At 42.8% G+C, this 25451-nt stretch overlaps 1 protein-coding gene and 1 non-coding gene across 6 annotated transcripts in view; one reads left to right on the plus strand and one right to left on the minus strand.

Annotated features, from left to right (window-relative positions):
* Window positions 1-25451, plus strand: part of LOC126335549 (ankyrin repeat and fibronectin type-III domain-containing protein 1) — a 643576-nt gene that overhangs the window by 199206 nt on the left and 418919 nt on the right. The window lies entirely within an intron of this gene.
* On the minus strand, window positions 16346-16419 carry Trnat-ugu (transfer RNA threonine (anticodon UGU)). Its single transcript has one exon. It is a non-coding gene; the product is annotated as a tRNA-Thr (tRNA).

Here is a 25451-nt window from a genome sequence, read left to right on the forward strand (position 1 = left end):
TAACTGTCACTCTACGCCTTTTTTTTTATTCAAAATGTTGTAGGCTTACTTGCGTTTCTTAATATGATTATTGCACTTGAACAGAGAAGCGTATGTTGTAAAAAAAGTGTAATTTAACTAAATGATTTTCACATATTTATAATTTTGAATGTGAATAGTATGCGTTTCACTGAAAAAATACGGCAACCAGCCACTTTTTAATGCGTTTTTTTATTTACGCCAATATGCATTTCGGGTTTGCACCAATCTTCAGCTAGCAAATTACATGGATCTTCAGTTACTACAGTAGTACAATCTCGACAGCAGTTTGGATGCTGCAGCAGGCCTGTGCAAAAGCAACGACTCCAATCATTTACTTCAATTTCGCGAGTTTAAAGTCACACACTATCAGCTGTTCACTTTACTTACATTCTCCTCTCCTTGTTATTTCCTGGCTTTTCTTCTTTTTTGCAACAACACAAACACTTTTTATCACGTATTTTGCACAGGCGCACTGCGTTGTCCGCCATGTTGTCGACTGACAGTTTTTGTTTACATACAAATGGTTTATCTATGGACAGAGTTATATTTTTACGAAAGTTTTGAGGTTCTAAGATAAGCTATTGTTTTCTAAATATTGACTTGGCTGATAGAAGTATTCTAACATAACACATTTATACAAAGCAGTAATTCATACATTTACAATATAACAAAGATAGAATTAAGATATTAGAATTAAGATTTTTATGTTTTATATCATTACATGCAATTGCTGGGTTTATAATAGATTATGTTATTTTTTGATTGTGCTTAGTAAGTGGTTTGATAAGTAGAGTGTGGAAGTTTTTTAGAAATATTCGGTTTGGCAGCTCTGTTTGGTCGTTAAGTATGTCAGAAGGGCATGAATGTTTATGTGAATAAATTTCGATTTCTTCTAGGAGGTTCATTCTTTTTCCTTTGTTGGCTAAGTGGAGAACTTGTAGGTTATGGGATATGTCTGTTACTTGATGTTCTTTAAACGAAGAGCATCCATGTGTTCTCGAAACCGTATGCTGAAGTTTCTCCCTGTTTGGCCTATGTATGTTTTTGGACATTAGTTGCAGTTAAGTTTGTATATTCCTGATTGTTTGTACGTTTTGGTATTATTTTTAATGTTATGGATAGCTTTGTCCTTTATTTTGTTATTTGTATAGTAGCTTATTTTGATATCTGTTCCTCGGAACAAGTTTGCTATTTTATATGACAGCTTTCCTACAAATGGCAAGCTTACATATTTTTCATTTGGCTGTGCTGTGGTATTCTTTAACGTAGTTTTGTTATTGTGTTTGTTGATGTAGGGATTTATCTTAGAGTTTAGTTCATCTATTAATTTTGGATTGTAACCATTATTGTAAGCAATTGCTTTGATGGTGTTTAGTTCTTCTATTTGGTCAGCTGGTTCTAGTGGTATTTTGTGCATTCTGTTTAGCATTGCTCTGTATGAAGCCGTCTTATGTTTATCCGGGTGACAGGATGACTTATTAATTGTATTATCTGTGTATGTTGGTTTCCTGTATACTTGAAATTTGTGTTTGCTGTTGGGGCTACTTATGCAGAGATCCAGAAAATTTAAACCTACTTCTGTTTGGTGTTCTACAGTGAAGATGATGTTCTGATGCATTTTATTCATTTCTTTTGCAAGGTTATCAATTTCTTCTGCTGTGCCATCAAATAAGACTATTATATCATCAACATACCTTTTGTAATAAAGTATCTTGTTTACCATCTGGGGGTTTTCTTTAAAAAATTTACATTCTAAGTTATTGATGAAAATATCTACAAGCAAACTGGCAAGGCAGCTACCTATAGCCAGGCCCTCTTTCTACTGGTGCATTTTGTTATTAAAAGAAAAATAGTTGTGTGATAGTACTAGTGTTAACAGATCAATGAATTCATATATTTCTGGTAATGCCAAATTTTTTCTCGGAGCAGCCCAACTTATAAAATCAGCAAGAAACTGAATGAGGTCCTTAGCAACACATTCAAATTTGAAGAGACATACTCAGTAAAGAACAGAAATATATGAATTCACTGATCTATTAACACTAGTACTATCACACAAACTGTCAGTCGACAACATGGCGGATAACGCAGTGCGCCTGTGCAAAATACGTGATAAAAAGTGTTTGTGTTGTTGCAAAAAAGAAGAAAAGCCAGGAAAAAACAAGGAGAGGATAATGTAAGTAAAATGAACAGCTGATAGTGTGTGACTTTAAACTCGCGATATTGAAGTAAATGATTGGAGTCGTTGCTTTTGCACAGGCCTGCTGCAGCATCCAAACTGCTGTCGAGATTGTACTACTGTAGTAACTGAAGATCCATGTAATTTGCCAGCTGAAGATGGGTGCAAACCCGAAATGCATATTGGCGTAAATAAAAAAACGCATTAAAAAGTGGCTGGTTGCCGTATTTTTCCAGTGCAATATCATTATCCACGGCCACGGAGCTCAACAGTCCAAATAAAATGGACAAATTGTTATAGTATGCGTTGTTTTATTGTTTTGTTAGTGTTTCTAAAGTAGATGTTACACCATTTCGGATATCTTAAGCTTCATGCTATTTCTTGTCAAAAAGATTTCGACACTCTTGAAAGTGTTTCATGAAGTGGTATGTTGTGTTTCACTACCTGTGCCGAGCTCGAAACTCGTCCAACACAGAGCGGAATGAATCATCCCTGTTTCGATACAATTAGTCCGTGGACTGAAACAGCCTTATTTTGAAACAACGATACAGTTTCTGTGTCTGGCTCGAGATCGAATCTGATCTGGTTATCCGAGACAGGGGCGGGATGAAACATCACTGTTTCGAAACAGTGAACCACAGCCGTTCCGGATCACTGAAACAATTCCACGTATCGATACACTGTATCGAAACATAGAAACAGTGGCCAAGTCTAGTATACACATAACATTTTAAGTTTTGTCGGAGACAACGTTCTAATCGAACGACTCTGCTCCAGAAAGAAATTAGTTTGTCCCATTCCCCCGTTTCCGTCAAAGCTTTCCGATAGGCTTCCCTTGGTTGCAATATGTGTGCCGGAACTGGTAAGCCCCTCCAATCTATTCCTAGTTCGAATTTCCCATTTGCACCACTATCATCTCGTACGATAATTGCCTCAGTAGAGCCGCATGTCGAAAACTCGCTTTCAATCACTGCTGACAGTAACTGATGAGCCGTACCTTGGTTCGGTGTTCTTGTTAAATTGCAGGTCCTCCTCTAAGTGACTTGATGCGTCATTTGAGAGGTTGCCAGGAGGCAATGACATAGCATCTCCATGAGAATTATGTCTACTAAACCGCTGCATTCGTGTGATCAACTTTTCAGCAACCAGTGAAGTGGCACAGGCACAGTCACAAGCTATGAAAAGACGCATCCAGCAGCGCGAGTAGCGTGATCAAAAGTATCCGGACACCCCCAAAAACATACGTTTTTCGTATTAGGTGCGTTATGCTGCCACCTACTGCCAGGTACTCCATGTCAGCGACTCAGTAGTCATTAGAGCAGAATGGTGCGTTCCGCGAAACTGACGGATTTCGAACGTAGTTAGGTGATTGGGTGTCACTTGTGCCACACGTCTGTATGCGAGAGTTCCACACTCTTAAACATACCTAGGTCCACTATTTACGATGTAAAAGTGATGTGGAAACGTGAAGGGCCACGTACAGCACAAAAGCGTACAGGCCGATCTTCTCTGTCGACTGACAGAGATCGCCAACAGTTGAAGAGCGTCGTAAAGTGTAATAGGCAGACATCTATCCAGATTGTCACACAGGAATTCCAAACTGCATCAGGATCCACTGCAAGTACTATGACAGTTAGGCGGGAGGAGAGAAAACATGGATTTCATGGTCGAGCGGCTGCTCATAAGCCACACATCACGCCGGTAAATGCCAAACGACGCCTCACTTATTGTAAGAAGCGTAAACATTGGACGATTAAACAGTGGAAAGCGTTGTGTGGAGTGACGAATCACGGTACACAATGTGGCGATCCGATGGCAGGGTGTGGGTATGGTGAATGTCCGGTGAACGTCTGCTACCAGCGTATGTGGTGCCAACAGTAAAATTCAGAGGCGATGGTGTTATGGTGTGGTCGTGTTTTTCGCGAAGAGGGTATGCACCCCTTGTTTTTTAGCGTGGCACTATCACAGCACAGGCCTACATTGATGTTTTAAGCATCTTCTTGCTTCCCACTGTTGAAGAGCAATTCGGAGATGGCGATTGTATCTTTCAAAACGATCGAGCACTTGCTCATTATGCACGGCCTGTGGCGGAGTGGTTATACAACAATAACATGTCTGTAATGGGCTGGCCTGCACAGAGTCCTGACTGAATCCTATAGAACATCTTAGGGATGTTTTGGAACGCCGTCTTCGTGCTAGGCCTCACCGACCGACATCGATACCTCTCCTCAGTGTATCACTCCGTGAAGAATGGGCTGCCTTTCCCCAAGAAACCTTCCAGCGTCTGATTCAACCTATGCCTGCGAGAGTGGAAGCTGTCATCAAGGCTAAGGGTGCGCCAACACCATATTGAATTCCAGCATTACCGATGGAGGGCGCCACGATTTTGTAAGCCATTTTCCGCCAGGTGCCTGTATACTTTTGATCACATAGAGTGTTTATTCTCTGATCATCACAGTGAAGAAAAATATCTCGACAGTGTTGCGTAGGAACTATCAGCCGCGCGGCATTAGCCTTGCGTTCTCAGGAGCTGCAGTCATGGACTGTGCGGCTGATCCCGGCGGAGGTTCGACTCCTCCCTCAGGAATGGGTGTGTGTGTTTGTCCTTAGGATAATTTAGGTTAAGTAGTGTGTAAGCTTAGGGACTGATGACCTTAGCAATTAAGTCCCATAAGATTTTCACACACATTTGAACAAGGAACTATCATGAACGTGTTCCAGAACTTGAGGTGCATATTGTGAACCATATATTCGGGAACTATGTGTAGCAACCCTTCCCTAAGTGCGACGTTGGAAAGAACAATAATGTTCAGGTAACAATCATTTCATCGTCGTGATATACAGCGTACTGTACGAAGTTCTATCAAAGTAGCTTGTGCACTAGGAGCAGATTTTAAAGTTTCTGAGCTTCTTTTGCAAGGATAAATCGGCGGGAATTCCCTCCTCCTTTTAAACATGTAACAAAATAATTGTGTATAACTCATTTTCAGTACGTTCTTACCAACATACCCAGGATGTGGTGAGGTGTTGAAACAAATATCATTCGCTTTGTCCACAAAATCGACACGAAAGCAGGCACCGAAAATATACTTTTGACTATACTACAAAACAGCTATGCACGCTGATAAAAAATACTTTGTATCAAATTACGATAAAAATCTTATGTACCGTTCCCAAGCTGTTTCCCGACTATTTGGAACATAAGTTTTTGATAAAAACCCCTTCAACTTTTGGAGTACATCTTTCTTTAGTTAAGTTACACATACCTCTAGCCGGCAATCCCTGGACCATACAGCAATCCTTCCAGATACAAAAGGATGCCCCACTCCATCTTCTTTGCGACAAGCCTCTTGGCAATTCAGCCGGCGGCGGTGACCGAGCGGTTCTAGGCGCTTCAGTCTGGAACCGTGTGACCGCTACGGTCGCTGGTTCGAATCCTGCCTCGGGCATGGATGTGTGTGATGTCCTTAGGTCAGTTAGGTTTAAGTAATTCTCAGTCTAGGGGACCGATGACCTCAGATGGTAAGTCCCATAGTGCTTAGAGCCATTTTTTGAACTCCTGTCATCCGCCTTTCCTCTCCTCTGTCGGAGTTCTGGCGGAGAGGTTGTAACAGAATAGTCTGATCTCAATTTGGAGCACGTTTATGATTTCCCTTATGCCTGTTAGGATCGTCGCTTACGTTTCATGTAGACTATTTTGTTTCCACTGTGAATGGTTTTCGGAGACACTTTTTCACATATCTCCCTGCAATTTGATAACGGAGTTTCCGGCGAAGATGAAATGAACACTGCAATAAAATAGACATCCTAGATCGCATTTTAAGCTGAAAAAAAAACAAAGATTGGCTTTTCAAAATATTCGATGAGGACTGTCACTTAAGGATCGATTTTCCTCATTCAGCCTATATTACGTAAATGCGAATTTTACGATTTTTTGTAAATTAATGAAGGAATCAACGAAAATTTTTTGCAGATTGTCTATTGATTCTTGTACAGAAATTTCTGATTTGGTCGTCATTAAGTTCCCTGTCGGAGGAATTAAAGTTTCCGCGCAGAATGAGAGGCGTGTCCATGAGGAAGTCCTGCAGCCTGAAAATCTTACCTGGAATCAAAAAAAGAAACATTTCTCTTTTAAACTATAAGATACTGCGCATGGAGCAATAGCCGGTTTTTTTAAAAAAATTGAGGAAATGTTAAACTGACGGACGTTTTAAACAAAAATGTAGTTCAGTCGTATGTTTTGGTCAGGTAATTTACAAGATTTAATGAATAAGCTAAAATAAAAGACACCCTATTACTCCTTGCGGACAGGCCTATGAGTAATTAAGTCAAATTTCAGAAAGATATCTTTAATACTTTGGCCGTAATCCATTCTGTCAGCTTGAAATACATTTATCTTGGTTGTTATTTCAGATATGATTTTCAGTATGCAGGACTTCCGTTACGTACACTCGTCGTTTTGGACACAGCAACTCTAACTTCTTGGATGGCGGGGAGAGGGGAGGGGGGAGATAATTAATGACAGGTGAATTACTTCTTTAAAAATCAGAAAATGTTGTCCAGGAATCAGTAGATAATGTGCAGATTTAGATTTACATTGATTGCTTCATTACCAGAAAAATTGAAGAAAAAATCGCGTATTTTATACGCTGACTGAGATGAACGGACCTTTAGTAAAGCGAGCATTCACGTTTCTGTATGTCGTGGTATCTTAATTATCACCTCGAAAAAGTAAAGGTGCATAATTTTTATTTTGTGTGTGTTTGGAAGTTCGTGTCTGCAACCTTGCTTTACATTGAAATTCCCACCCTACAATACCGTAGCACGCTCCTAGAAAAGTCAGAACCATATTGCGTTAGCCGGCCGGTGAGGCCGTGCGGTTCTAGGCGCTTCAGTGTGGAACCGCGTGACCACTACGGTCGCAGGTTCGAATCCTGCCTCGGGCATGGATGTGTGTGGTGTCCTTAGGTTAGTTAGGTTTAAGTAGTTCTAAGTTCTAGGGGACTGATGACCACAGATGTCAAGTCCCATAGTGCTCAGAGCCATTTGAACCATTTTGCACCATATTGCGTAGCCCATTGATAAAGCTGAGTATTCTTTTCTGTATTTGAGGGAGAAGGACGTTACAAAAATTCACGCAAATTTTGTGGAAGGTTACTGTAACAATGCGCCATCATCTGGGGCAGTGATCAAGTGGCGCAAATGTTGCCAATGAGGTGAAACTTGCCTGAATGGCGAAGGATTGTGTTTGCAGACTGTCTCTGCGGAGAACCGGGAATTGGAAGAGAATACCAGGGCTGCCGTAATCTACTGACTGTGACACAAAAGGAAATCAGTCATGGATCAGTTTTGAACATCTTGCGCGACATATTGGACGTGGCAAATGTCGCCATCCTCTGGGATATGTGACTCTTGAAGTGGATCCACCAGCTCTTGGGGCTGTCTTGGTATGATGCAGACAGATTGCGCTCGTAAAGAGTAAACTGTCACAGGAGCATCCTTCCAAACTCTCCTGACAAGGTTGCGTGAGACGACCCGTCGTGGGCAGCTATTCGAGGGCATGTTATTGCACCCCGACAACACCGCAGTTCGTTCTGCATGGATGACACTCGTGCTGCTTGACTGGGCATTTAAATTTCGTTCTTCCTCTTAACTGTCTTTCCTCAGATGAAGACGCCATTGCCTGACATTTCTGAAGTAATTTTCCAGGTGGAACCTTTCGTCAACAGCCAGCAACGTATGTCTCGGAAAAGTCATCGATCGTTGGGAAAAACATGAATGTATAGGGAAGATCAGGCACTGTCGCCGAGCCCTATGATCGGACCATGAGTTTTTTTTCATATAATAATTAATACTTCATCATTATCCCTGGAAGGAAGGGAGATTAGGGTCTAACGTAATGTCAACATCGAGGTCGTTAGAGACGGCGCACACGCTCCGAATGGTAAAAGAAAATCGGCTGTCCTCTTTCAAGGGAACCATCCTGGTATTTGTCTGAAACGATTTATGGGCGATTGTGGAAAATATAAATGATCTGGCGGGAAAGGTGGGAAGCAATCTGCGGATGATTGTTGATGATGTTGTGGTGTGCGGCAAGGTAAAAGTGATTTGAAATGGATCGAGCATGTGAGGATTGTGGGGGGAAGGGCGAAAGGCCGATTTTGGTTTACTGCCAGAATTTTAGGAAAATGTGGTTCATCCGTAAAGAAAGCCGTATGTTCGACGCTAGTGCGACGTATTATTGAGTACTGCTCAAGTGTTTTGGATCTGAACGACGTCGCATTAAAGGAAGACATCTACATCTACATCCATACTCCGCAAGCCACCTGACGGTGTGTGGCGGAGGGTACCCTGAGTACCTCTATCGGTTCTCCCTTCTATTCCAGTCTCGTATTGTACGTGGAAAGAAGGATTGTCGGTATGCTTCTGTGTGGGCTCTAATCTCTCTGATTTTATCCTCATGGTCTCTTCGCGAGATATACGTAGGACGGAGCAATATACTGCTTGACTCTTCGGTGAAGGTATGTTCTCGAAACTTTAAGACAAGCCCGTACCGAGCTACTGAGCGTCTCTCCTGCAGAGTCTTCCACTGGAATTTATCTATCATCTCCGTAACGCTTTCGCGATTACTAAATGATCCTGTAACGAAGCGCGCTGCTCTCCGTTGGATCTTCTCTATCTCTTCTATCAACCCTATCTGGTGCGGATCGCACACCGCTGAGCAGTATTCAAGCAGTGGGCGAACAAGCGTACTGTAACCTACTTCCTTTGTTGTCGGATTGCATTTCCTTAGGATTCTTCCAATGAATCTCAGTCTGGCATCTGCTTTCCGACGATCAACTTTATATGATCATCGAAGCAGTTCAGAGGCGCGCTTCTAGATTAGTTACCGGTAGGTTTGAATGAAGAACACGAAAGTATTACGGAGATGCTTCGGGAATGCAAATGGGAATCACTATAGGGAAGGCGACGTTCTTTACGAGAATACTACGGAGAAAAATTTCTACTTCCACCAATATACAGGGTGGTCAAAAAGTCAGTATAGATTTGAAAACTTAATAAACCACGGAATAATGTAGATAGAGATGTAAAAATTGACACACATGCTTGGAATGGCATGGGGTTTTATTAGAGCCAAAAAATACAAAGTTCACAAAATGTCCGACAGATGGCGCTGGACAGCAAAACTGCTACCGTGACGGGTGAGAGGTACGCCGATATGTTACAGAATCTAATCATCCCCAGCCTGGCTGATAAACACCTGTTGGAACGTACGATGTTTGTGCAGGCTGGCGCTCCACCCCATATCGGTAGACGCGTGAAAGATCTCGTGCGCGCGTCGTTTGGTGATGATCGTGTGCTCAGCCGCCACTTTCGTCATGCTTGGCCTCCCAGGTGCCCAGACCTCAGTCCGTGCGATTATTGGGTATGGGGTTACCTGAAGTCGCAAGTGTATCGTGATCGACCGACATCTCTAGGGATGCTGAAAGACAACATCCGACGCGAATGGCTCACCATAACTCCGGACATGCTTTACAGTGCTGTTCACAACATTATTCCTCGACAACAGCTATTGTTGAGGAATGATGGTGGACATATTGAGCATTTCCTGTAAAGAACATCATCTTTGCTTTGTCTTACTCTCTTTTGCTAATTATTGCCATTCTCATCAGATGAAGCGCCATCTGTCGGACATTTTTTGAACGTTTGTATTTTTTTGGTTCTAATAAAACCCCATATCATTCCAGGCATGTGTGTCAATTTGTACCTCTCTATCTACATTATTCCTTGATTTATTCAGTTTTCAAATTTATACTGACTTTTTGATCACCCAGTACGTTACATATAAGGACCAGGAAGGTAAGATACGAGAAATTAGGTATCATATGGAGGCATATAGATAGTCGTTTTTCCCTCGTCAGTGGAAGAGGAAAGGAAATGACTAATAGTAGTACAGAGTACCCTCCGTTACGCACCAAGTGGTGCCTTGCGGCGTTTGTATGTAGATGTAGACAACCTAAATCTGGGTTTGAACCGTTGTCCTCGCGCTTGCGAGACCAGCGTGCTGACCACTGTGCAACCTCGCTTGCTGACTACCCCTGCTCTGTGCAATTGCAGCCGTATTTCAAATTCCAAACATCACCGAATACAAAATGGACACCAGATATGAAGAGGAAAGGACGTCAGAGCAGTCGAAATACTGACGGGTATTGAAAGAAATTGTTATTCGCTGAATACAGATGCAGATTTCTGTCCCCTGTGGGTGAGGGGGAATGTGTACGGCTTCGCCGGAGGCCTTTAGCGGCTGCTGGCGCCACGCGTCGGCGCCCGCTGCAGCCGCCGCCACTGGCGCCAGTGCCCGGCGCGCTGGCCGGATTTATTGCCCGGGGCCAGGGCGCGGCGTGCAGATTGTATCTGGGACCCGGGCCGCAATCAGTGGCGCCAGCGGTCACCGGCAACCCATCCCTCACGCGGGGGCCCGCCGTGCTGCGCTACGCCACGTCATTAATTGCGTCTGCATCCCATCGATCCCCTCACCGTTACGCGCCACAAGGATTCCTATTTTTTTTTTTATGACCAGCCGTCTGTCCCAGATCCGCTAGCGGTATAAAAATTTTATGTCTGCCTTCTCGTAGCCCGAAGGACCGTGAGGGAAAAGGTTCAGCTGTTTGCCGTCGGGCGACAGAGATTGCTCGGAGCCAGTTTTCCCTCTTGTGGCAGTCGCTGGAGTAATAAAATCACTCGAGCTCCATTCTCAAAAGACTGGTCCACAAAATTTGTGTTGTCGCCTCCTGGCACAGATTCCCTATAACTTTATTTATTTATTTATTTTGCTTCGGTGTTATTTGCGTGGCGCAGCCAGGACGTTAGTTATAGTTTGTATTTAAGTAGCTTCTTTGTCAAGTTTGATCCATTATAAATGATTTTTGAAAGCCTGCGACTGTAGAAACAATAGGTTTGTTTATAAATAAATAAATCTTCTGCAACCAACTCACGATTTTTCTTTATTTTACTATTCGCACGACGCGTTTCGAGAAATAATTCCCATTTTCAAGTGAGGTTTTTTTGTGTGTATTAAGCCATTTCTTTTGATGTTGTCAATGTGTGTGAGTCTGCTTCATTATGTTGACTTTTGCTGTAATGCATAAGAAACACGCGATTTTTTAGTTGGGTATCAGTTCTTTTTGTGAGGTTAGTGGCTACATTTACTCTGACCACAATCTATTGGTTATGACCTGCAGATTAAAACTGAAGAAACTGCAAAAAGGTGGGAATTTAAGGAGGTAGGACATAAATAAACTAAAAGAACCAGAGGTTGTACAGAGTTTCAGGGAGAGCATAAGGGAGCAATTGACAGAAATGGGGGAAAGAAATACAGTAGAAGAAGAATGGGTAGCTCTGAGGGATGAAGTAGTGAAGGCAGCAGAGGATCAAGTAGGTAAACAGACGAGGGCTAGTAGAAGTCCTTGGGTAACAGAAGAAATATTGAATTTAATTGATGAAAGGAGAAAATAGAAAAATGCAGTAAATGAAGCAGGCAAAAAGGACTACACCTCTGGTAAGCTCTGTCCACTTTCTGTGTTATTTCGCCCATGGAAGTAATCCTGCATTGTATACCACTGTAATCCAAGCATTCTGCCATAGCCTAACGTTAAATTTGCAAAAAACTTTCAGCGGGAAAAAAATGTAAGCTCTGTTTTACTCAATGCCCAGGCGTATCAAGGCCGTTATTATGGCCAGAGGTGGTTGTTCTGGGTACTGATTTCTGAGGATCTATGCCCCCAAATTGCGTGAAAATGTCATTTCAGTTCTAGTGTAATATATTTGTCCAATGAATACCCGTTTATCATCTGAATTTTTTCTTGGTGTAGCAATTTTAATCGCCAGTAGCGTAAATCACATTTATCGATTTCCATCCCGTTCGGATAAGTCCTTTGTGGTAGTTTTTTTGTCATTGTGTCTATATTTCTTCATTCTACGCACGCCTCACGAAAAGACCATGAAGGTAAAATTAAGAGCTATTCGAGCACACTCGGAAGTTTCCCAACGATCGTTCTTCCCGCGAGCCATTTGTGACCAGAATAGGAGAAAAGTTAAAACGGTAATGAAAGAACCCTCTGCGATACACCATGATGTGGCTTGCGGGGTGTGGACTTAATTTCCTTCATTTCAGCCATGCCAGAATTACTAGTATCATCCTTATCTTTAGAGATGCTGTAGTACTTCTTTTCTTCACTCATCAGTGACATTGTTCCCTCTGCAATTTCTGATTTAATTCAGTCGCTCCGGTTTTCCGGCTTTAATACTGCTGTAATCCACTTGGTAACGGAGCTCCTGTACTACGACATATCCGGCATTGCATCTCTGTACTAGGGTGCTCGTAAAAGCCGTTTTACGACCGGACGGTCAGATAGAAGTATTTTCTGCGTCTGAGTGGTATAGATCGTCTTGAACGGTAGGTAACGGCAGAAATTCTCTTTACATTCTAATACCAATTTGCATAAAACCTATACGGGAGTACATTTAGTCAACCAATGTAAGTTGATAACGCATTTGAACTAGAGCAGAACAAAATGCTATGTCAAAAAAATAAAACCTACTTACTGTTCGATTGTCGTTTGTGACTTCATTTCTACGTACGGTGTTTTAACTTGTGGTTATTTTCTGCCTGGAGTATCCTTTTTGCCTTAATTTTTCTTTCATTATGACAACAATAAATTCAAGAGCGCGCAGTTTAATTCGCACCACGCCAGATGCAAGTGGCCTTACACACGAGATATCCCACACAATTTGGCTGCGTCTGCGGAGAAGCCAGGTCGTAATAAATTGCCATTTTAATGAAGAGCTTATTAAAGGGACTTTTCCACATTTTATTTTAGCCGAGTTGACCTTTCGCTCCGCGGAATAATGTGCGTTACTAACGACTGCGCTCGAGAGAAGTGAATGTTTGGACACAGCTTGCAGAAAGTGCACACTTCCTGTCGCACTTCCTCTTTTGATTTAAAGTTTGTAAGGCAAGAGCGTCTCTTGCTGTTTAGATATGTATACATACGAGAAGATGAAATGAAGTGTATCATTTTGTAGCATTTTTTAACTTTAAATGACTGCCGTCGTAGAGTCTCTAAATGCCTACTCTGTCCTGCAAGCGGCAGATGCTTAATGCAGAAAAACATGGCACCAGTATTTGATTTACTTCGTACCTCCTTGAGTCATGCAAGTCGATTTCATTTTCATGTAAGTATTGACTTTTAAGGAATATTTATTGGACCTCATTTACGACGGCGACGGTGTCGCTCCAAAAGAAATAACAAAAGAAACTGGGTTCTTTCGTTTTCTCCACATAAACCCCTAACTAATCCGTCTGTCTGCGATCTACGACAATCTGAAACATACTTTTAATTCTTCATTTATCATTCATTCCATTTGTGTGACACCGCACACTATTTCTTACTGTCTTGTTTTAATGTTTTCACTTCATTACATATAACACCGACGAAAAAAAAATAGTTCACGTGGAAAGACAACGTCGATTCGGATGCGATGACACCATATGCCACATGGGGTATACTGGGAGTATTGATAATGGGTGCGACTTCGTCCGCCAACCAATAGCTAGCGACAGAGCTGCCAGAGTTAATTTAAAAGGGAATGCTCACAGAAAGAAAAGGCTCACTGTGGTAGAAACGTGTGAGGCAAGCAGACAACCATGCCACAGAGACGCAATCGCGCTGCCTCCACTACTAGCCATTAAAATTGCTACACCAATAAGAAATGCAGATGATAAACGAGTATTCATTGGACAAATATGTTACACTAGAACTGACATGTTATTAAATTTTCACGCAATTTGGGGGCATGGATCCTGAGAAATCAGTACCCAGAACAACCAACTCTGGCCGTAGTAACGGCCTTGATACGCCTGGGCATTGAGTCAAACAGAGCTTGGATGGCGTGTACAGGTACAGCTGCCCGTGCAGCTTTAACACGATACCACAGTTCATCAAGAGTAGCCATCATTGACCAGACGTTTTCAGTTGGTGAGAGATCTGGAGAACGTGCTGACCAGGGCAGCAGTCGAACACTTTCTGTATCCAGAAATGCCCGTACAGGATCTGCAACCCGGGGTCGTCCATTATCCCGCTGAAATTTAGGGTTTCCCAGGGATCGAATGAAGGGTAGAGCCACGGGTCGTAACACATCTGAAATGTAACGTCCACTGCTCAAAGTGCCGTCAATGCAAACAAGAGGTGACCGAGACGTGTAACCGATGGCACCCCATACCATCACGACGGGTGATACGCCAGTATGGCGATCACGAATACTCGCTTACAATGTGCGTTCACCGCGATGTCGCCAAACACGGGTGCGACCATCATGATGCTGTAAACAGAACCTGGATTCATCAGAAAACATGACTTTTGCCACTCGTGAACCCAGGTTCGTCGTTGACTACACCATCGCAAGCACTCCTTTCTGTGATGCAGCGTCAAGGGTAACCGCAGCCATGGTCTCCGAGCTGATAGTCCATGCTGCTGCAAATGTCGTCGAACTGTTCGTGTAGACGGTTGTAGTCTTGCAAACGTCCCCATCTGTTGACTCAAGGATCGAGACGTGGCTGCACGATCCGTTACAGCCATGTGTCATCTCGACTGCTAGTGATACGAGGCCGTTGGGATCCAGCACGGCGTTCCGTATTGCCGTCCTAAACCCACCGATTCCATATTCTGCTAACAGTCATTGGATCTCGACCAATGTGAGCTGTAATGTCGCGATACGATAAACCGCAATCGCGATAGGCTGCAATGCGACCTCTATCAAAGTCGGAAAGGTGATGGTACGTATTTCTCCTCCTTACACGAGGCATCACAACAACGTTTCACCAGGCAAAGTCGGTCAACTGCTGTTTGTGTATGAGAAATAGTTTGGAAACTTTCCTCATGTCAGCACGTTGTCGCCACCGGCGTCAAGCTTGTGTGAATGCTCTGAAAAGCTAATCATTTGCATATCACAGCATCTTATTCCTGTGAGCTATATTGCGCGTCTGTAGCACGTAATTTTCGTGGTGTAGCAATTTTAATGGCCAGTAGTGTACAACCAACTGAGCGGGTGGAAACGGTCAAATTGTGGCCTTCCGAGTGGCGGGATGGTCCTTTGTGAGAGCTGCCACCCAAGTTGCATGTGTTGCGTCACTGAACACTCTCACACCCATAGACGAGGTTCTGAACGTCCAAGCAGCACGGGCGCCCGCCAGGCTGGTCGTATTGTCAGGACAGCAGAGACAGGTCGCACAGCAACCACAAAGCAGCTAAGAGGGCTTGAGAACCACGACGTGTCAGCCAAATGGTTGCGAACGGGTTATTGTCTGTGGGAGCACGCGCACGCACACCTCTAACGCGACCTCCACTCACGCCACAGCATCGACGTGCACGGCTCGACAGGGGCCCCCAGAGGATCAGTTGGAGTGGTGCGCCGAGGGTCTCAGCAGTCAAAGCAGGTTCTGCCTGCACGCCGTTGGTGGCCGTTTGCACGTCTGATGTACACCTGGTGAGCGCTGTATCACAGGGGGCAATCCTCCAACACGCACCGGCTCCAACCCAGGCCTTGTTGTCTAGAGTGCGATAAGCCACAACTGTTGTCCACCTTCAGTGTTTCTGGAGGGTCGATAACCAGTGAAAAAGACCAATAAAAAGGTGTTAGCATGTGGACCTAATGTGCTGTTCCAGTCTCTTCTGTACCTAGGGTCCATCACCGTTCCCTTTGGATCCCTACGTAATTCGGTGCTCTCTGATACACACGATCGAACAGCGGAGGAGTGGTACTCAAGCGCCAACTTTAGGTTACAATATCTCCGGATGTAATTAACATTTCGCAATGCAACAAACGGCACTGATTACGAATTTGTTTATACATTCAGATGTGCTAACAAAACTAACGGGGTTCCATTTAAAAAAAACGTAGGTTTGTGTTAAAAAACATACTTCCGTGCATATTTTTATGGTTTGTATTAACCAATTACACTAGCCCCTCTCTTCACGTTCGGTCTGTGGAATCGGTTCGTCAGTATTTTATGGGGTTTACGAAATATATCCAACGGTAATGTTAGGTGACTGACCCAGTATATCTACGGGGACAGGTGATAATGTGTGCCCCGACCGGGACTCGAACCCGGGTCCTCCTGCTTACATGGCAGAAGCTCTATCCATCTGAGCCACCAAGGAAACAGAGGATAGTGCGGCTGCAGGGACTATCTTGCGCACGCCTCCCGCGAGACCCACAGTCTCACCTCATATATCCACACACAACATTCGCAGTGTCCCTACTCAACACACTCATTACTCGCGGAAGACATTCTTACTAAGTCCCGTAAGATTTCGGGTAAAATGTGTGCATCCGCACGGAAGAGGGAGGCCATGGCCGGTATTGCCCGAGCGGTTCTAGGCGCTACAGTCTGGAACCGCGCGACCACTACGGTCTACATCTACATCTGCATCTACATGACTACTCTGCAATTCACATTTAAGTGCTTGGCAGAGGGTTCATCGAACCACAATCATACTATCTCTCTACTATTCCACTCCCGAACAGCGAGCGGGAAAAACGAACACTTAAACCTTTCTGTTCGAGCTCTGATTTCTCTTACTTTATTTTGATGATCATTCCTACCTATGTAGGTTGGACTCAACAAAATATTTTCGCATTCGGAAGAGAAAGTTGGTGACTGAAACTTCGTAAAAAGGACTCGCCGCGACGAAAAACGTCTATGCTGTAATGACTTCCATCCCAACTCGTGTATCATATCTGCCACACTCTCTCCCCTATAACGCGATAATACAAAACGAGCTGCCCTTGTTTGCACCCTTTCGATGTCCTCCGTCAATCCCACCTGGTAAGGATCCCACACCGCGCAGCAATATTCTAACAGAGGACGAACGAGTGTAGTGTAAGCTGTCTCTTTAGTGGACTTGTTGCATCTTCTAAGTGTCCTGCTAATGAAACGCAACCTTTGGCTCGCCTTCCCCACAATATTATCTACGTGGTCCTTCCAACTGAAGTTGTTCGTAATTTTAACACCCAGGTACTTAGTTGAATTGACAGCCATGAGAATTGTACTATTTATCGAGTAATGGAATTCCAACGGATTTCTTTTGGAACTCATGTGGATCATCTCACGCTTTTCGTTATTTAGCGTCAACTGCCACATGACACACCATACAGCAATCTTCTCTAAATCGCTTTGCAACTGATACTGGTCTTCGGATGACCTTACTAGACGGTAAATTACAGCATCATCTGCGAACAATCTAAGAGAACTGCTCAGATTGTCACCCCGTTCCTGAACGGCAGAGGTCCCAGGACGCTTCCCTGGGGAACACCTGATATCACTTCAGTTTTACTCGATGATTTGCCATCTATTACTACGAACTGCGACCTTCCTGACAGGAAGGTTCAAATCCTGCATGGATGTGTGTGATGTCCTTAGGTTAGTTAGGTTTAAGTAGTTCTAAGTTCTAGGTGACTGATGACCTCAGGAGTTAAGTCCCATAGTGCTCAGAGCCATTTGAACCGGTATGGCCAGAACTGCATACATATGTGGATGTTTCAGCATGGATCGATAACTGGTACTTCAGAAGCGCTTCGGCTGTTGACCTGTAAATGTAATAATTTCATGTACTCCATACGCATGATGCAACAATAAATTTGGAGTGAATTAGAAACCTCTAAAATGCTGTACTAACTTTTTTCCGTCTGTGTATTTCCAGTACCTTTGATAATCTATTCCGTGTATTCTAACCGCGTACGAATATCTTTTCTTTCCGGCTTCTGTCTTCAAGAAGTATACACCTTGGGACAACCGGGAAAATCGGGAAAAACCGGGAACTTTTTCATACAGGAGAAATCTGTGAAACACTCAGGAACTTTTTAGAATTCCGGGAATATTTCATTCTTTTAGTTATCAGTTAAAATTTTGTAGTTTTGACTGATACTGTAGCAAAGAATACTACTTTCGCCCTCTACTGCAGTACTATACTGCAGCAATAAAACATAAACGAGACAATAACAGCGTAATAAAATTACAAAGAATGTAGCAATCAGTCGCGGAAACATAATTTATTTATCTTGTTGCAAATCGATTTCGACTGGTATCAGTCATCATCGGCGCTAAATCAAATAGAAAAGACAGGGCATAAGGAAAAACTACTTTAACAAACGAAAAAATGAAAGTGAAACACAGTCACGTCAATTACAACATATACAGATGTATGAAATTAAAATTCAAAGTCATAATATACCATTTATCTAACCAGGTATCATCATACATGGTATGTTAAGACTTTGAATTTTAATTTCATACATCTCTAAATGTTGTAATTGATGTAACTATGTTTCATTGTCATTTTTTCGTTTGTTAAAGTAGTTTTTCCTTATGACCTGTCTCTTGTATTTGATTTAGCACCGATGATGACATATCAGTCGAAATCGATTTGCAACAAGATAAGTAAATTATGTTTTCGCGACAGGTTACTACATTCTTTATAATTTTATATTCCACGGTCGCTGCACAGGAAGGGAACGTTATAGAGCCCAACATTCAACCGAAATAAAACTTCAGTTGCAAAGAAAATGAGACATTTACAACACCAATACACAGTGCATACACAAGCGTCTGCCGACAGCAAAATGTGTCAGAGACTACGCAACGCTTCAAACTGCTCTCGAGGCATCTTTCTCCTGGGCCTATTTCTTTTAAGGAAGATGAATTATGTTACGTGAGAGAACGTGCAATGAATTTCTTAAATAATGGAGCTTCAGACTCTCATTCAAAACTTAACACTGAGGGCCAGGCATTTAGAAACATTTCGGGCCCAAAAGACCAGCCATTTATGCCATTACTTAAAATTTTACAGGCACATTTGCGTTTGACCAAGCTTGAAGGTTAGTCTGACACGTTTCTTTTAAGTCTTTCATAGATTACAAATTATGCAGTAACGTTGGGGAAAACGTTAAAAAAGTGTGAAATGAGTTCTGGAGCAACTTCACACGTAACTGGCTTTTTATGCAAAAGTAGTGCTTGTCGGAAGATGTATTCAGGCAGGTAACCTACAAAATGTTCGGCGCACTGCAGTGTAATTTAGAACTATACTCGCCAGAAACATTCAGCTGCTGCAATTCAATCTCTGCCCTTAGGATCCTGTCTAACCACGGTCTTGAAGACGAAGAAAAACTTTTTGACTACAAATATTATATGTGAAAGCTTAAGAGTTACCTGTAGCTATATGTATACATATTAATTTGTGCCATTAAATTTTCTTATTTGTGTGGTCGCTCTACTGAACAATGATGTTGCTATTGGCTGATTACATTACATGTCCTATCGCTCTGAACCACTACTGTCATTGACTGGCGAGATCGCTGTAATTGGCTGACAGAAGCGCGTCGCAATCTAGAGTTCAGTGCTCCAAAAGCCATTGTGCTGTATGTGGTGGAATTTGTGTTTATACTTTCGTAATACGAAAATATGCACAGTACATGTTGCCGCGTATCAAAGTAAAAACGTATTGTTTTATGCTTCATTTCGTTTACTAATATGTCGAGAAGTTCTAGGCCGGTGTATAAAACCTTCACTATTCAAACAACTGATACGTTTTACAGCTCCGAAGGATAGTATATTGCCACTTAACGTGGAAAAAAACTACTTTCACCTGGGAAAAAATGAATCTCCGCCCAGGAAAAAATGTATTTTTAACCGTGAAATCCTGAGAAATCCGAGAATTTCTTTTCCTGTCCGCGTTTACAGCCTTTTTAATGAGAGAGCAATACTTGTCTTATTACTATGCATATTCTATTAGTAATATAATACTCCGTTTTTCCCCGAGAAGAAAAGAAACTGAACAGCAAGAAGAAGTCTGCGCAAAGGGGCGTATCGACTAAGGCAGCGGTCTGTTGATGATGCTCTGAATGTGCGCTAATTGTCACTTGATCCCAGCTGCTCCCATCTGACTCATTAAAACTTGCAAGCAAGCATGCGTCACTGGAGAAGCGAAGGCAGGCGGCGATGAAGTATGTTGGTTAGCAGCTTCGTCTTCCGATGGCAACCGGGCTGCAGTTTTAGACTATCCCATCGTATAATGACCGAATAATTTTGTATTCCAATCACAATTTATGAAGGTTTTCGGTGAAGTGCGTTTTAATATGTTTGTACATCTTCGTCCTTCTCTCGTGCGCACCAGTACACACAGCTGACTGTATTACTACTATGCAGTACATTGAGAGAAGCTCGCAGTACTTACACATTCCATAGACTGTCTATGAGCCTCGACCCAGAATATGATCACTGGAAAGAGGGAAACTCGTAAAACATCCAGCAGTTTGCGATCGGAACGTCTTAAAATGGAACGACCTCGTGAATCTTGTTATAGGAAGGACATCTGCCATACAGAGATTCAGTGAAAGAATCTGAAGGGTATATATTATACCCACGATAGCGGCACCATAAAGAATCTTCATGCGACTGAGTCTCTAACATTTCTCACTTGGTACTGTAGGATTAACGGAGAGAAACAGGGACTATCTAAAGAAGAGAAACACATTTCAACATGGGACTGTTTAGTAAGCGCGTGACCGACAGATGGTACAAGAGAGCTGTTGTGTGTCATTGGTTTATTGTTGAAATTCCAAAATGCATGGTCCAAGGAGATTCAGGTAACATACTGCCCATAGATATCTTGAAAAATGGACATGGCTGTAAAATCACAGAGAAACGAAGGCCGACCGACAGTCCTTGTTACTACACACCATTCGCGTATCGTGCAAATAGTGGCAAGTGAGTATGGTACCGGGAGTAGCAGCCACCACTCACCGTGCACTGTGCATTATAGTGTGGATGTAGCTGAAGCTATTAAACGAATAATTTTAACAAGAGTAAAAAATAAATGCCAGTGATAATAGATAAAATAACGTCAATTCACACATCACAAATCACTTGAAGTCCAATTCTGCTTAATGATTAGTGTACTTGCTAGATTCGAACTACTTAACTGTGATTAGTTACTTAATTATATTACAGATACAACAAATTTGTTATCTAGTGGAGCCATTCGTGATATACATGTTCCTCTCTGTTTTATGCTTCCATGTTCTTTTGTCGTATTTTCTATGTTTTATACAGGGTAAAAAGTATTTAAACTGACAAACTCTGGGAAGTTGTAGGGGACATCAAAACAAATATTTTCCCTAATCTCATTTTTTCCTAGGAGGATTATTTGAACCGGTGGAGGACGTATTACGCTCTTCAGTTGTCAGAGATCGTATTACGATCTTCAGTTGTTCGAGGGCGTATCGCGCTCTTCAGTTGTAGGCAAATGCTGTCCACCAGTGTAGTAGTGCATCGTCTCTCTTTACTAATGGAGCGATACACTTGGAGTGCGTGCACTGATATGGTTGGTGCGTACTACGTAGCGCACCACAACAGACGAGCTGCACAGCGGGTTTATCAAAAATATCCTAATCACCGTATCCCGCATCATACGACCTTTGCTGCTGTGTACCAACGTCTGCGTGAGACCCGGACAGGGACGCCGTCGCACGGTAAGAACGTTGCAATTTGAGGAAGCTGTCTTGCAGCATGTGGAGCGGGGTCCTTCAATGAGCTCTCGTGCAATTGCACGTAACATGGGGGACGAATCAGACGAATGCAAGAACAGTCCTTTGAGAGCAATTGTTACCTCAATTTCACTTACGGCGTGTCCACAACCTGTAACCAGTTGATCATCCACCCAGAGCACAATTTTCGCAGTGGTACCTGGAACAGTGTGAAATGCATCCTACATTTCCATCCTCTGTGTTGTTTACCGATGAAGCAACGTTCGGGCGTGATGGAGTCTTCAACATGCACAATTCGCATGTTTGGAGTGAGGATAGCCCCATGCCACAGTTACTAGCACTCATCAAGTGCATGTTCTTCGTTAATGTGTGGGTCGGTGTTGTTGAGGACTGTTTAATTGGGCCGTATCTGCCACCTAGGCCATTAAATGGCAGCCACTATTACAATTTTCTCGCCAGAGCATTGCCAGAATTACTGGAAGACGACCCGCTCCCTACAAGACAACGTACGTGGTTCCAACATGACGGGGCGCCGGCACATTTCAGTCATCGTGTGCGTCAATTTCTGAACCGACGTTACCCAGAAACGTGGATTGGCAGAGATGGTCCTGTACCATGGACTGCTCGATACCCAGATATGTCCTCTCTGGACTTTTTGTGTGGGGAGAGGTGCGCAACCTTGTTTACGCAACTCCTGTTGCATCAGAAGTGGATCTGTTTGCCCGGATAGTAGCAGCAGCAGCAATAATTCAGGATAGCCCTGCGGGTTTTGCCCGTGTCAGACAGAACATGATCCGACGGTGTAATCTTTGTTTACGTGTCAATGGAGGCAGTTTTGAAAATCTACTATAATTAAAATTGTTTGTGTTAATGTGTTGTCTCTTGGTCAAAAAAAAAATGGAAAAGTGTTTGTTGGTTTAACTAATTTGTCACCACAGAAATCTTCCTCTACCGGTGTAAATACTGCTCATAGGAAAAAATGACATTAGGGAAAAATATTTGTTTTGATGTCCCCTATAACCTCCCAGAGTTTGTCGGTTTAAATACTTTTCACCCTGTATACTTTGGAACAAAATTAAAGGGTTACCTTTTTGTTAGGCAACCCTTTCCACACCAGCCGCATGCGATATCTGAGCGGTGTTAAAATGGTTGCCTGTGCTGCCAGTGCCTAGGAATCAAGAAAGGAAGAAAGATTACAGTCTAACGTCTCCTCCATAGTGCAGTCAGTAGGAGCGCACCACAATCCCGTATTATGAAAGAATGGAGAAGAAAACTGGCCATGCCATTTTCAGAGGAGCTATCCTGCCATTTGCCTGGAGCGATTTAGGCAAATCACAGAAAACCTAAATGTGGACAGGCGGATGGGGATTTGAACCGTTGTCTTCCTGAAAGTGAGGTCAGTGTGCTAACCACGGTGGTACCTCACTCTGTGCGTTATCAGTGGGAGGGTGCCTCTGTACAGGACATTTTTAATGCGCCCAATAAAGCTCAAAATCGCTGAATAACGGCGTTGTGACAAGAAGATAGATAAAAATGCTTTAATCTTTCGCCATGAGTAATAGATATACGGCGAAATGTATAAGGCGGAATGTATCTAAAATCGAGTTGGGTTACGTATACGACAGTGTGGGCGGCAGCATATTTGGTATGAATCTGACAGCTTTCACTGTGATTTCCAAATGGCCACAGATAACCCACTTTACATGATGAATGTTAATGTACACCGATTGTCCCGATTAAGCTGGAAACATTAATATTTATATTTTGGGGGGGGGGAAATATTAATATTTATATTTTTTAACTGTTAGTCGTGCCGATACATTACAGTCCTTTTATCTGTCAAATGTGCCGTAGCCAGAGTCGCGCTAAGGATATAAACATGTAACTCCTATGTTCCCATCTGAAGATGAGAACGAAAAGGTTCGAAAAATAATTTATGGAAATAAATGAATGCAGCACCTCAATAAATTACTGGTTGCAGTTTTCTGTATTCTTGCACTGTGTGGTTATAATTAAAGTGCAGGCACTCAAGGAGGTTCAGTGTGAGCTTTAACTATCGTATAGCAGTAAAAGTTGATGATACGCAAATGCGCTAATGTGGAACCGATTTATGCCGGAAAAAAAGTTCCGATTGTGGCCTAGCAGATGCAAATCTGGTGCTGTGAGTGCAAAAAAAAAAAAAAAAAAAAAAAAAAAAAAAAAATGTATCTAAGAGTAGTGGAGCAAAGCCACCATCAGTGCATCATGTCATTAACCTATTGCTCTTCTTTGATTGATATGTCTATGAAAGATGAACAATAGGTTTGCACCTGAGTGCAAATCCGGCCCTGATGTAGGCAACCCACACTAACGAAATGCAGTGATGGCGGCTTTGGTCCACTACTTATTACTATTTCCAATAATGTCGTGAATTAGGAATGGGGCGTGGGTAGAAAAGGTCAAACAAGTGAGAAAGGCATAATGTTAATTATATTATTATCACTCAATTGCACTGTTTGGTGACTATGAGATGTCGACGAGATACTGCATCCATAAAACGATGTGATCAACAGCTGTTCACAGTGCCGATTGAATTTGAGATACATGTTGCTGTATAATAGACTGCAGATCACCTACACTCCGAACGTGTCTCTGGTAAATGTTTTCTTTCACGTACCTGTAGAGCGAAAAGTCACATGGATTCAGATCAGATGATCTTGCAGGCCATGCATCAGGAAAACAACTCGAGATAACACATTCATGGAAGGTTGCATTAAGGAGATCTTTCACAGGGTGAGAGACATGAGCTGTTGCCCCATCTTGCATCAAAGCTGTGGTTTCCACACAGTTACATTCTCCCACAGGAGAATTCGCATGTTCTACAAGGAGGTCTCTATAGTGTGCAGACGTCATGATACACCTGACAGGACCTCTTGGTGTTGTCTCTTCAATGGAGAACGGACTGAGGATAAAGGTATTTGTGTAACCACACCACACAGTCATGTAAGGCGAGTGCAGTGGCTCTCCACCCACAACACGCTGTTTAACAGTACCACAAATTCGGCAGTTCTTCTGTTGAACTGCGCCCTGTACTGTAAAATATGCCTCGTCACTCCATAGAATATTGCCCAGTCACATGCCTTCAACTTCGATCCGCGCCAGAAACCGAAGCGCAAATTAAGAGCGTTGCTGCGCATTGTAAAGTTTCAGTTGCTATGCTGCGTGGATTTGTACGGGTTCCAGTGTAAAATAGCCCACAAAACATTCCGTAATGTTGACCGTGCGATCCTCCATTCTTGTGACTGCATGACCACTAGGATTATCTGGGGGACGTACTGCGTATTCAGTTACATCAACAGCAACCTTGTAAATAACTTCCACCAGGATAGGACACCTACCTCCTCCAGGTGCCAGACCAAGTTTCATTCGTGTTTCCGAATTTCATTATCATCTTCTTTAAACCTTTTGTTGGCGTCACGCCGCTCCTTAGATTTTTCTGTCACCTATTAATAACGGCCGATCACGTAAAATACACTATTGGCTATTAAAATTGCCATACCAAGAAGAAATGCAGATGATTTAAACGGGTATTCATTGGAAAAATATATTATACTAGAACTGACATGTGATTACATTTTCACGCAATTTGGGTGCATAGATTTTGAGAAAT

Source organism: Schistocerca gregaria, chromosome 2, assembly GCF_023897955.1.
Source record: "Schistocerca gregaria isolate iqSchGreg1 chromosome 2, iqSchGreg1.2, whole genome shotgun sequence".
Taxonomy (NCBI): Eukaryota; Metazoa; Arthropoda; class Insecta; order Orthoptera; family Acrididae; genus Schistocerca; species Schistocerca gregaria.